This window comes from Rutidosis leptorrhynchoides, chromosome 7 (assembly GCF_046630445.1).
Source record: "Rutidosis leptorrhynchoides isolate AG116_Rl617_1_P2 chromosome 7, CSIRO_AGI_Rlap_v1, whole genome shotgun sequence".
In the NCBI taxonomy this organism is placed as follows: domain Eukaryota; kingdom Viridiplantae; phylum Streptophyta; class Magnoliopsida; order Asterales; family Asteraceae; genus Rutidosis; species Rutidosis leptorrhynchoides.
In genome coordinates this window covers 7,873,289-7,887,672 of record NC_092339.1, presented here as the reverse complement: position 1 = coordinate 7,887,672, position 14,384 = coordinate 7,873,289, and the positions used below count along the sequence as shown (strand labels likewise).

General features: G+C 31.0%; 2 long non-coding RNA genes across 2 annotated transcripts; both read right to left on the bottom strand.

The window, feature by feature from the left end:
* Positions 1-4,703: 4,703 nt before the first annotated feature.
* On the bottom strand, positions 4,704-6,992 carry LOC139858819 (uncharacterized). Its single transcript, XR_011763087.1, has 4 exons — positions 6,664-6,992; positions 6,220-6,268; positions 5,933-6,002; positions 4,704-4,878 (listed from the first exon to the last, which is right to left on the bottom strand). It is a non-coding gene; the product is annotated as an uncharacterized lncRNA (long non-coding RNA).
* Positions 6,993-7,220: 228 nt separating this feature from the next.
* On the bottom strand, positions 7,221-9,162 carry LOC139858817 (uncharacterized). Its single transcript, XR_011763086.1, has 4 exons — positions 8,947-9,162; positions 8,744-8,863; positions 8,466-8,518; positions 7,221-7,560 (listed from the first exon to the last, which is right to left on the bottom strand). It is a non-coding gene; the product is annotated as an uncharacterized lncRNA (long non-coding RNA).
* Positions 9,163-14,384: the final 5,222 nt, after the last annotated feature.

The window sequence follows — 14,384 nt, the reverse complement described above, 5'->3', positions numbered from 1 at the left end:
TTTTAATTTCCATCTCGCATACTCTTAATTGCTCACTTCTTTCCTGGCAGAACGTCTATAACTTTCCCAGAGCTATATCAGAATCCTGAAATTTTAAACCATTTAATTACCTTCAAGCCAAAGAATAATAATAACTACAATAAATATTATATTATATAAATAATTAAAATATCATACATTCACTTTCTGATTAAGATCATCTATCTTCTGATATGCACCATCTAGTTGTGCTTTAACGATGGCAAATTCATTTTCTTTTTCCCGGAGCTCATTTATCATATTAGTTAGACCATCATCTTTTTGTTTTCTACCCTCGGCCTCCTGATAACAAAAAGAAAAACATCTTTTAAGAGCTAAGTTAGTGATTAGTGACATTATGAAACTATAGAAGTCAAGTTACCCTAGCTGACAAAAGTTGTTCGTTTTCCCTTCTAAGCCTTTCGGCCTTCTCTTCAGATAAACTCAACGCAAGACATAGGGCTTCATTCGTCTCCAATAGACGCTCATTCGTCTCCACTAGACGCTCTATCTCTCGACTACTTGACTCTCGCCTACTTGACAACATTTCATCCGGATCCAACTCCACCGGCAACTTGGGTTTACGTTTCCTAAAAGGATTGTTCAGTTTAAGGAGATAGTCCTTTAACTTATAGCGTTGGATCATTTGATGAATGGTGAAGTTTGAGCTGGAATACGTATCCACCAGCTCGGTCCCAGAAAATAATATCAGGCTCACTTGAATATCTTGTCGAGAATCCGCCAACTTCTGTGCTTTTTTAATGATCTCACATTTTAGATTTTCTTGATCAAGTGCCAGAACCAAATCGTCAGACGGCTCTTGGCCATTGTACATGTTAAAGACCGTTTCCAAGAACATATACACACTATAAAACATGTCCCTAGAAACCTTTCTTGCTTTCTTAAAAAGACCATCACTTTCTTTGCTTGGAACATACCAAAATTCTGTATTCAACAACCACATATCCACAACCCAACCATCCACCCGCAAAAAGGCCAAGCCCCCAACACCAAACAAAGCTGTTTGGTTTGTTATATGACTGTCAATCAACAATATGTATAATAATGCCAACACATATGATGAATTTCAAAGTCTACTTGTAATTAGATATTTAGATATCTAAAGGCAAAACAAAGCAATATTGACCCTAGTCGAAGAGGAGAGACGGTATCCAGCAAGGTTAATGGTTGCAGTCAGCTAGCAAGAGCCCGTATGTGTCAAGTCGGTTATTATTTTCTACTTCGTTAACTGTTGACCCTACAAGAGCCTCCTGCAAGGAGAATGGGGAATATAGTTAAGTATCGTGATGCACATCGAGTTTTGCCAAACAGAGGTCACAATAGGAATTACAGAATCACGTTTATAATTGCAGGTATGTCCTGTAGATGAGCCTCAAAAAATGGGTCCATTGAAAATTAAAAATAAAAAATAAAAATGAAAAATTTAAAGAATGGGTCCAGTAGTTCTGACCCACATGAAGCCTAAAGAAAACATATAAGGTCCCTATGGGTCTTAACGGTTCTTTATGAGATTTAAAAGATAGAATAAAAAATTCATCTAGAGGTTTTACGAGTTTCCCGAGTTTAAGGAACTTTGAGGAACAGATCTTGACCTAACCCGACCCAGCACCAACCCATTTAGACCCAGTGCATTTGTCCTGTCTAAAAAAATCTCTGACCCCGTTTGACCCGTAGCCCGTTTTTTCATAAACTTGTTAGGGTCTCAGACCCATTTGCCAGGTATTATTGTAGGGATGCAGGTAAAGGTAGTAAATCTGAAATCATATGAATGCAATTTTTATTTTGTTTTAGATTCAGGTATTAATGTAGGGCTGCAGCCATTTTTGAAGATTGTTGTAGTTGAACCAGCGACCAGTATGAGCAAGCCATCCTGGATGGGTCGGTCGAGTATTTGGAACTATCCGGGTCCGAAATGGGTCTAGAGCATGTTTCACATGTTAAGAATTTGAAGTCACCGCAACATACATAAATAGGACAGACAGACTAACCTGGAGTTCCTCGGCTTCTAAATACTCTTTCATCTATAAGACAAGTGAAGACAGTATTAGGTAATCTTCCATCCAAGAATCGAATCAAACTGACAATATATATATATATATATATATATATATATATATATATATATATATATATATATATATATATATATATATACACACAGATATATATATATATATACACAGATATATATACACATATATATATATATATATATATATATATATATATATATATATATATATATATATATACACACACACACATATATATATATATATATATATATATATATATATATATATATATATATATATATATATATATATATATATATATATATATATATATATATAAGGATTCAGCGCTAAGTGGTACTTGGTGGGATAAGGGGATAAGTGATTTTGTGATTTTTATATCTTGAGTTCTATATCTCCGATTTTAAAAAAAATTGCTGGTATCTACTGACATTTTGTAGATTCAGATTTTTTTTTTTCAACTATAGCGTTAAGATGCATCTGATGCATGTTATCCTCTGTTTGATGCATTTTAACTGCCTTTCATGCAGCAGATGCATCTTAACAAAAAACAAAGAAAAAATGACTTTTGATTAAAAAAAACAGTGTTTAGGGTTTAGTAATTAGGGTTTAATAATTAGGGTTTAGAAATTAGGGTTTTAGAACGAGTTTTTAAACGAACGGTTTAGAGTTTAGGGTTTAGGGGTTATGGTTTGAGGGTTTACGGAGTAACCCGTAAACCCTAACCCCTAAACCCTAAACTCTAAATCGGGCTAAATCCTAAAAAAAAAACCTCAAAAACGTTAACATGCATCAGATGCATTTTAAGCTCCAGTTGAAAAAAAAAATTATGAATCTACACAATGTCAGTAGATTACGGAATTTTTTTTTCAAATTGGAGCTCTAATGTAAAAGATATAAAAATCTCATTTTACTTATTCCCTTATCCCAAAAATACCACTTATCCCTTGATCTTCCCCCTATATATATATATATATATATATATATATATATATATATATATATATATATATATATATATATATATATATATATATATATATATATATATATATATATATAGTGATAGTACCAAGAGGGAAGAAACCAATCGGGGGGAAGTGGGGGGTAGCAAAAACTTTTTTTTTTCTTCATTTTTTGAAAAAACTTTGTTCACGAACACTATGGAAGGGATAAAAATATGAACATTTAGTAGAGACACTTTGTGAAAAATATTTTTATTTTGGCGGGAAAACACTCGAAGAAGTAATATATAACAATTATCGTGTTTTTCGAGCGTCTAGCTATTGGCGTTTAGATATTAGGGTTTAGATATTAGGGTTTATAGGGTTTAGATATTAGGGTTTAGAAATTTAGGGTTTAGGGTTTAGATTTAGGATTTAGATTGAGTTTTTAACACCTTACGGTTTAGAGTTTAGGGTTTAGAATTTAGGGTTTAGGGTTTAGGGTTTAGGGTTTGATGTTTTGAATTTATGGAATAAACCTAAAACATCAAACCCTAAACCCTAAACTCAAAATCGGGCTAAATTTTACTTCACAAAACATGAAGAAAAAAAAACGTTCATATTCTTCACGAACAATATTATCTTGAATGTTATTTTTGTCCATCGTTTTCCCGCCTAAATAATAACATTTATCACGAAGTGTCTCTTCTAAATGTTCATATTTTCGTGTGATCTTGATGCCGGAAAAAAAAAATTCCAAAAAAAAAGAGAAAAAAAAATTGCTTCCCCCCGCTTCCCCCAATTGATTACTTCCCCATTGATCATGCCCTATATATATATATATATATATATATATATATATATATATATATATATATATATATATATATATATATATATATATATATATATACTAGATTTTTGAGCCCGTGCGATGCACGGGGGATATAATATACTTTACTATAAATGATTTTTTATAAAATTAGTATCAACTTATAACAAATAAAAAATATAATTTTTGAATCAAAAATAATATAATTTTAATTTGTCGAACAATTTTTATTGTATGCTGTTCGATTATTATATCATACATGATTTTATATAGTTCATTTATCCGAGTCACAATTGTTAGTTGTTTCTAAAAATGTGAATACAAACATTTAGAATTAATGATCATTGTAATTAATAGTTAAATGATCTCATAAAAATCAAACATAGTACTAATTTCTAACAAAAGAAGCATTAAACATACATTATATTTCAATGATGTCCAAATCTCAAATACAATCAAAACATTTCCTAATTTTAAGTCTATAAGTGTTGCAACACTTCTTTGAATACAACATTTTTTGTTTTGTTTGATATTTGATTATCCTTGTCTAGAATTAGTATCTTTATTCCTTGCCGATTTGTTACCCATGAAAGTGCAACATACAGTTGTCCATGCGATGCACGGTGGATATAATATAACTGCTTAGAAATATATTTTTTTATTAAATTAGTATCAGCAAATGATTGTGTAATTTATGAGCCCGTGCGTTGCACGGGGACTCATCCGCAAAAGTTATCGAATCTCTTAATTCTATATGAATTGTGCGTTGCACGGAAGCTGTAATTATACGTTTTTAAAATGTAAAACATATAACAATAGCAAATAAATACACTTAGTTTGATGTATTGATTGTGATTAGAATACATCTAAAATAAGAAAAACTCAACGAACAAAGATCCTCAAATACTAAAAAGATCCAAAAATTGTCTTGCATTGAGCACAAAAACTTTTATCGATTTTTTGTATCCTTCCTTTCGTCTATACTTTGAAAATGATGTTATGGATGACATATCGACCTCCAAAGCAACTGGTCAAGAAAAGAAATATGCAAACTTATATCATTTTCATTGGGATAAAAAAGAAAAAAACTCATGATGTCAAAAGATAAAGATACCTAATTCTGTGATCTTAAAAATTACAACATAAATATAAATACATAAAAAGCTACAACATATATAGTTAAATGCTTAAATAAAAGATATCACGTTGTATGCTTTCACCTGATTCAGTCACTTTTGTATAGGAAATGTGAGTACACATGTATTGATAGTTGTAAATAATAGTAATAAAAAAATTCCTCAACGCAAGGCGTAAAGTAAATACTAATCTGAATCACACTTCTATTTGGTCCCTCATAATGCAAGATACAGTATTAAATCTTTATCCCACTTGTAACCAAGACTTTGTATCTAGCAAACCATGATCAAATTTGACCATGAACACACCCAGTTACAATTATTAAGGCAATATTCAAAAGCATCAACTACAAGTTTTAACAAATCCATTTTGCAAATGTTTGCTATTCTTTTGAACAACTATTAAGACATTTTTCAAAAGCATCAACTACACTTTAAACAATAGCATCATCAACAATTTAAACAAAAGCATCAAGCAAATGTCTGCAAAATGTTTAGATATGCGCAAACAGATGGGGCTAGGAAAGTCATCAAGTCGTTTTCCCTCAAATTCACACAAATATCTTAAAATTGTTAAGATAAATCCAAAACAATCCTACAATTCCGGGAAACAATCCTATAATTCCAAGAAACCAAATCTATCAAATAGGTATTTGTCATGCTAAGAAATACGTCGAGAATTTAAATGTATTTTTGCAATATGCAATAAAATTAAAATTATATCGAGGTAATCAAACATAATAAGGATGTTAACAAACGCTATCATTCATTTTGATTTAGTTCAATAAACATATTATTTTTATAATAAACTAAAACTTGTACCCACAACCGGAGAAGTATAAATTTTAGTGGAAACTCTGTCCACATACACGGGCAATTGTTCACAGTGAACATACAGATAACGTTTATTACCTACTTATATATTGATATACATGTATATAATACCTTTGTAGAAGTTGAAAGTTCAGATGAAGAAGGTTCTTTATCAATGTTGATATTTACTCGAAGCTCCAGCCTGCATCAGTGAACGTGTAGGTGGTCAATTTATATGTTGCGTATTACAAAATGTTTGATAAATTGGGTCGGTATAAATACCTGATGTACAACATACTTCTCCTGGTCTTCTTCATCCACGAACAAAGAGTCGATCATCGAATCTTTAATCGTGAAATTGGCATACGATCTACTACGATTATGTTTAGAAATTGTCTTTATACTTAAATACCTCTAACCTTTCTTGGAGTTATACCTCTAACCAGGTTCATGTTTGACGTCATTTCACTGATAAAACAATTTCAAAGCAAAGTTCAGTTAGAACACAACGAATGGCCCAAATATTTTTCTGTTTCTGAATCTAAAAATCAACGAACATCAAGAATATTCATTTCCATGAAACATTCTATTTATCATCAGTATGTACAAAGCTATTAAATACCAATTTGATTATACTTAGACCACACATCTTGCACAGTCCCGTTTGTCGTGAGCTTATAAGCTGCTTTCACATTTTTAAACACAAAATATTACTTATGTTTACAACCGTTGTAAATCAAAATTTCCAAGTATTAGTATAGATATCGAAAGCAAATACTATAATATCGTAACACCGCCAATGAAAATGCATGTGAAATCTAATTCAATAAATAAAAAAAGAAGGGGTTGTAAAGCAATTTCACCTCAACGGCAGTGTCGATGGCGGTGTTCTTCCTGCTTATTCAACTATCGATTCACACCATTTAACTTCAACAACAGCGGTTCCGATAGCAGTGGCGGTGGCGGTGTGGGTAGCGGTGGTGGTGGTCTACCTGTTTCTTGTAGCTATCTATCAAAAGTTAATCGCAAAAGGGATGTACCTGCAAAAGGGATTTTCACTTGCATACAACCTGCAGATTAATCGAAAAGAAAAAGTGATGATAACCTGCAATTGATCATTGTTTTATATATTACAATACCTACAACTCACCTTATTTGTACCGTATCAGTGAATAGATCACTTCATGTATCACTTATTTTATCATCTTATTCATCCCGCCCATTTCAGCACCTTTATTTTACCTCCAAATTACATGTGTTTCGTGACCAAAAGAAAGATACTAAAAATAAATTCATAAATTCATAATTTGTAATTTGTAATTTGTAATTTTGTACCGTTGGTATTGGATAAACTACCTTCATTCTCATTCTTATTATAAACCCAAATCATATAGATAGTAGCCATTTATACCCGTTGGCAAATATTAGCAATAATATTGGTCCACATCAAATATATAGAAGCGAAACTGACCCATAATACTATCCCAGCAAAACTCACCCACATACTATTTAGTTGGGTATATATGTTATTTTCTAAGTAAAGGGGGGTAATATGAGATTCACCCTTATCTACTTGGTTGCTAATATGAGGTTGATCTTTTTATCTTGGTTTTTTAGGCCTTCCGACGTTGATGCATCGAAGATCCCCATAGTAAATCAAATGAGTCTTGATGTGGTTCACAAAATAATCATAAATAATGACTTCTACTGCATCAGCTTCTCAATTTGCCACATCTTTATTCCGCAATTTCATCGGAAACCTGCAAGAAGTGTCCGAGTAAATCAACAACGATTAGCATGGAAAAATTAAGCACACAACATCATCAAACAAAAAAAGACCAAACATACAGTTTATAGGTGTCATTTATTTTAATTATCTAAACACGTATAAAAAATGTTTATAGGTGTACTAAATAAATAATTAAACATAATTAATACGAACGGGTCATGGTCTAAAAATGATAAAACCTAATCAAACATAATTAATACGAACGGGTCGCGAGTTAAATGGGTAAACAACATATATATGCATACATACAAACCTAGAAAAAGCTTAACTTTAATACACAAGGAAAATCAGTCATATGAACACCAATTTAAACACGGAACACTGTAAACGACATAAAATGCTCTAAACCCTAAATTCTATGAAGGCTAATGATTGAAAGCTCAAAAAACCTTTGAATCTGCACGGAAAAGCAAGAATAATTTAAAGTTTTACACATACAACTACTGATTTTAGAGGGAAATACATACAATGTGATTTAGAATTAAGTGTGATGCTTTAAAGCAGTTACCCAAACATTTTATTCACCAACGGTCTGTAATAGAAGTATAATTGTATCGAAATATTTCTGAATTGCTTCCATAGTTTATAACTAACATTTAAGAGCAACAGTCTATCACTACCTATAAATCATAATTTCAATCCAGTGACATGTTAAAGACTCGTAAGGAAGCAATCAACACATTCTTTTCAATAACCCCAATAATAACAAAATTGTGATTCAGCTCAGAAGGTACTAACATTCAGGTTCTATAAGTTATAAGCCAAAAAAAAAAAAGCACTTCTAAGCTTAATTGTACCTTCTTCATTTGTCTGAAGATTAGTATCTGAAAAAAAAAAAAAAAACGAATTAGAAAAAGAGGAAAATTAAATAATCACCTGTATAGATGTCGTGGAGCAAATTAAACAATCATTTGGCTGAAGATTAGTATCTGCAATTAAAATTAAATTGAAACCCTAAGGTTCCTGAAAATCAATAAACGAAGGCTACAAAAAAAGAAACCCTAAAGTCCATAAGAATCAACATATGAAGGGTTTACAAAATCAAAAAGAAAAACATCAACATGCTACCTTTGATTTTGTCGTTTGAAATAATTATATGTTACAAAATTATGGTGAAAAACTAAGAGAGGAAGAAGACGAATTGGAAATGCTACCTGGGTTGAAGATGTGTAGTTAATCGCCTCAAACCCTAACATGTATGTTTCAGTAAAGGAAGCCCTAAATGTAACAGCTAAAGGAAGCCCTTCTGGCACCGCAACAACATCAATAGTGACCTATATAAAGTTCATAAAAATTGGGTCTTGCAATTAAAAGAATCGAATATATAATTAAAAATTGGGTCTTACAATTCAGATACCTGTATATAAATATGTAAAAATTGGGTCTTGCAATTAAAAGAATCGAATATATGGAAATTGCGCCGATTTCTTCAGTAGTTTGTTCTTCACCGATGTATGAATATGTAAACTATATGTTTCTTCCATGATGAACTGTTACGGGTTACAAAGCTTGGAGATTTGTCATAATCTCTTTTGAAGAAGACCGTCATGGGAGAAAAGAAGAGGTTGGGGATTTTTGGATGAACCGGGGAGAGAGAGAGAGTAAATATGAATTTGCTTTGGAAATTGAAAATTTTTGAAATTATTTAGGTACCAAATGTAAGATCCGAATTTTGAATTTGAATTTTGATGAAGTGGATGTGTATGTATATGTAAGTATAGGTTTTTTGTGAGGTAAATTGGAATAGCAACAAATGGGTATATGTATAGGTTTTTATTTTTATGTGAGTGTGACTTCCCTCTTAAGTGGCCCTTAAATCATGGGTTGAATGCCATGTGGCAAAATCAAAATAGATTTATAAGTAGTTATAGATTATAGATATATATATATATATATATATATATATATATATATATATATATATATATATATATATATATATATATAGTGAAAGGATCTAGAGACAACTTGACATACGAGAGAACCCATAGCACCATGTTATTTCACTTTCATGCCGAGCCTTTCTTAGCACCATGTTATTTCACTTATTTCACTCATATTAGTAAATGTATTTTCGTCCTATCGCATCAATTCATTCCTCAACATAAATTAGGGTTTAGGGTTTAGATTTAGGGTTTAGATTGAGTTTTTAACACGAACGGTTTAGAGTTTAGGGTTTAGGGCTTAGGGTTTAGGGTAAAGGGTTTTGGGTTTAGGGACTAAACCCAAAACACTAAGCCCTAAACCCTAAACTCTAAATAGGGCTAAATTTTTAAAAAAAAAATCAGGAAAAAAAATTACGATTTTTTTTTTTTTGAAAAAAGTTGAATTTTCCACGTCAGCATGCCACGTCAGCAGTCTGACTGCCACATCAGCACAGACTGACTGCCACATCAGCATAGACTGAGTCACATGTCAGTCTGTGTTGACATGGCAGCCAATCTGGCTGATGTGGCAGTCAGTCTGATGACGTGGCATGATGATGTGGAATTAAAAATAATTTTAGAATTTTTTTTTCCTAGAAAAAAAAAAATTTCCTGGAATTTTATTTTTTAATTTTTTTCTCAAAGAATAGGTGCATATGGTAGGTGCATGTACATTTAATATGTGAGTTCTCTAGGTTCTCTCCATACCCAAGTTCTCCAAAGTTCTCCATGGATCCTCATCATATATATATATATATATATATATATATATATATATATATATATATATATATATATATATATATATATATATATATATATATATATATATAATCAAGAGGGAAGCACTTTTTTGGGGGGAAGTAATTTTTTTCGTTTTTTGAAAAAACTTTCTTCACGAACATTATAGATTAGATGAAAATATGAACATTTAAAAAAGACACTTTGTGATGAATGTCATTATTTTGGCAGGAAAACGTTCGAAGAAAAAAATAAAAACATTCAATGCATTGAATGTTTTGCTGCTGAGTTTTTTTTAAGGGGTTAGAAATTGGGGTTTAGAAATTAGGGTTTAGAAATTAGGGGGTTATAAATTAGGGTTTAGCTATTAGGGTTTAAAAATTAGGGTTTTGGGTTTAGAAATTAGGGTTTAGGGTTTAGAAATTAGGGTTTAGATTGAATATTTTAACACAAACGGTTTAGAGTTTAGGGTTTAGGGTTTTGGGTTGAGGGTTTACGGAGTAAACCCGAAAACCCTAAACCCTAAACCCTAAACTCTAAGTCGGGCTAAATTCGAAAAAAACACTTCACATAAGATGAAAACAAAACGATGCAAATAAACTCAGCAGCAAAACATTCAATGCATTGAATGTTTTAATTTTTTTATTCGAGTGTTTTCTCGCCAAAATAATGACATTTATCACAAAGTATCTTTTTTAAATGTTCATATTTTCATCTAATCTATAATGTTCGTGAACAAAGTTTTTTCAAAAAATGAAAAAATGAAGAAAAAAAAATTTGCTTCCCCATTCCCCTAAAAAGTGCTTCCCTCTTGATTATGACCCTATATATATATATATATATATATATATATATATATATATATATATATATATATATAGGGTGAGGATCAATGGAGAACCAAAGGTAGTAGAGAACTCATGGAACTCGTGGAGATTCACTAAATCTGCGTGCAGATTCACATTTTTTTTTTGCAGATTTTTTTTTCTTTTCAGATTTTTTTTTTTTTTTGCAGATTCAGTCAATTTGCGTGCAGATTGACGATTTTTTCCAGTTTTTTTTTGCAGTTTTTTTTCTGTTCAGATTTTTTTTTGCAGATTCAGTCAATCTGCGTGCAGATTGACGATTTTTTCCAGTTTTTTTTTTTACAGATCGACTTTTTGTGTTTTTTTTATGCACGTTGAGTCAATCTGCGTTTTTTTTTTGCAGTTTTTTTTTTGCAGATCGACTTTTTTCTGTGCAGATTTGACTTTTTTGTGCAGATTGAATCAATCTGCGTGGAGATTGACGTTTTTTTGCAGTTTTTTTTTTTTTTGCAGATTCACTTTTTTTTCTGTGCAGATTCTCTGTATTTTTTTTGCAGATTTTTTTTTTTGCAGATTGTATTTTTTTTCATAGATTGAAGCTCAAATTCACATAGATTGAAGTTCAATCTATGAGTTCTATGAGTTCTCTACATACTCTAGTTCTCTATGAATCATTTCAATATATATATATATATATGTATATATATGTATATATATATATATGTATGTATATATATATATATGTATATATATATATATATATATATATATATATATATATATATATATATATATTAGTAGGATCAAGAGGGAAGTAACCATTCGGGGGGAAGCGGAGGGAAGCAAATTTTTTTTTTTTTCGTTTTTTGAAAAAACTTTGTTCACGAACATTATAGATGGGATGAAAATATGAACATTTAGTAGAGACACTTTGTGATAAATGTTTTTATTTTGGCGGGAAAACGCTCGAAAAGTAATATATAACAATTATCGTGTTTTTCGAGCGTATGTTGAGGTTTTAGCTATTGGGGCTTAGATATCAGGGTTTAGATATTAGGGTTTATAGGGTTTAGATATTAGGGTTTAGAAATTTAGGGTTTAGGGTTTAGATTTAGAATTTAGATTGAGTTTTAACACGAACGGTTTAGAGTTTTAGGGTTTAGGGTTTAGGATTTAGGGTTTGGTGTTTTGGGTTTATGGAATAAACCCAAAACCCTAAACCCTAAACCCTAAACCCTAAACCCTAAACTCTAAACCCTAAACCCTAAAACTCTAAATCGGGCTAAATTTTACTTCACAAAACATGGAAAAAAAAACGTTCATATTCTTCACGAACAATATTATCTTGAATGTTATTTTTGTCGATCGTTTTCCCGCCTAAATAATAACATTCGTCACGAAGTGTCTCTTATAAATGTTCGTATTTTCGTGTGATCTTGATTCCGGAAAAAAAAATTCAAAAAAAAATTTTTTTTTTGCTTCCCCCGCTTCCCCCCGAATGGTTACTTCCCCATTGATCCTGCCCCTATATATATATATATATATATATATATATATATATATATATATATATATATATATATATATATATGAGAATGTTCTCACTTTAAGTTTTGGTGAGAACAATTTTGGACTACAAGTTAATTTCATGGATTATTAATTAACAAATTAAATTTAATGATATAAAAAACGAATTAAGGGGCATTAATGGAATTTTCGTAACCTCTCCACATTTTTCTTCCAGTATTACGTCGCCTATCTCCATGTATTCCCTACTTTTTCTCAAATTTAGGTAATTAAAGAAGAAACCACGGATTTAAACACCTATTTTTATATTGCATATCTTCTTCTTTTTTTAAGAAAAAAAGATTTTGATAACATATATTCCTTTAATCCATTATTATTTAATGTATTTTTATATTTGGATGTATCCTTTTATTCATAGATGCATTCTTCATATAAAATCAAAGTTTCATCCTTGTATCAAACGACTATGCATGCATCATTATTTTAGAGTGTGATAAAATCGATATGTATTTTTATGCATATTGATCGAATAGGATTTTTCTAGATGTTTTTATGATCTTCAAACAAAATAAACAAACAACATAATGCATGAGCATCTGTAACTACTGACAATTGATTAATATAAATACATCCTTTTAAAACAACACAACTTTAATTAACGCATCCAAACAAAACATGTACATCAATGCATCACATTAAAATTTGTTTTGATATCGCTAGGGAAGAGACGTGAAGGTTTGAAGAGAGAAAGAAATTTAAAGGGGATGTAATAATGCATTGGAGTTAGGATGCATTTAGTCATCCATACAAAATTAATATCGGTTTCAAATAATTTATTTGCAGCAGTATTGAATTCTATCATCACAATAAATATGCAATTTATATCTTAGTAGATCAAGATTCAAGGATGCAACATTAAAAATCACAACACCAAGTAATTGTTACTGTTTGCCTAATCGTTTCTTGTACATCATAATTAAAGCAAATTAAATTAAATAAAAGATGGTCATGGTTGTAACTTTTCAAGACTTCACTAGAACAATGAAGATAATAAAGGCTAAAATTATTTGAGATAATCATGCAAATTGATTTATAATAAATTGACTTATATGCCCTTTACATGGGTTTTTAAAATAAAAAATAATTTAAATTATTTCAATATATTTGTGGCTCAGAAGTGTTCTCACCAAAAGTTAATCCCATAAGAACTTCACATGGGAGAGAACTCTAAGAACTCGAATTCGAACAAAAAACAAGACGGTCGAACATTTTCATCCTTGTTCGAACAAAAGATGCATTACAGTGAAACGACCTCGACTCATAACCGAAAAACGACAATTTTTTTTTAGATCTCACTATGGGATCCCATCATCCCACCATGGGATCAGGTTCTGATCAAATTTCTTAAAAATCACCTTTGATCCCATTTCGGGATCTTTTAATCCCATTCCGGGATCAGGCCCTGACATGGTAGTTTTCAACCAAATTAACACTTGTGACCCGTTTGACTATCAACGCATAACAACTCCGTTCCAACCTGTTTTAATCGTCATGCACCTATAAATTTACAAGCAAAACAAGTTTCGGTACACACCAAAGTGCATTTTTACTTATAGAACGACCCATTACAAAAGAGAGTGATTATCTTGACCCAAAAGATTAAAACGACTATTGACATAAATACTAGAGCGTGTTCTTGGGGATATCTACCCAACATTCATCATGTACACAAAATAAGCGCAAAAGTTTCAAATCTATCCAAAAGCACAAACAAAGCATCTCTAATGATCATTCAA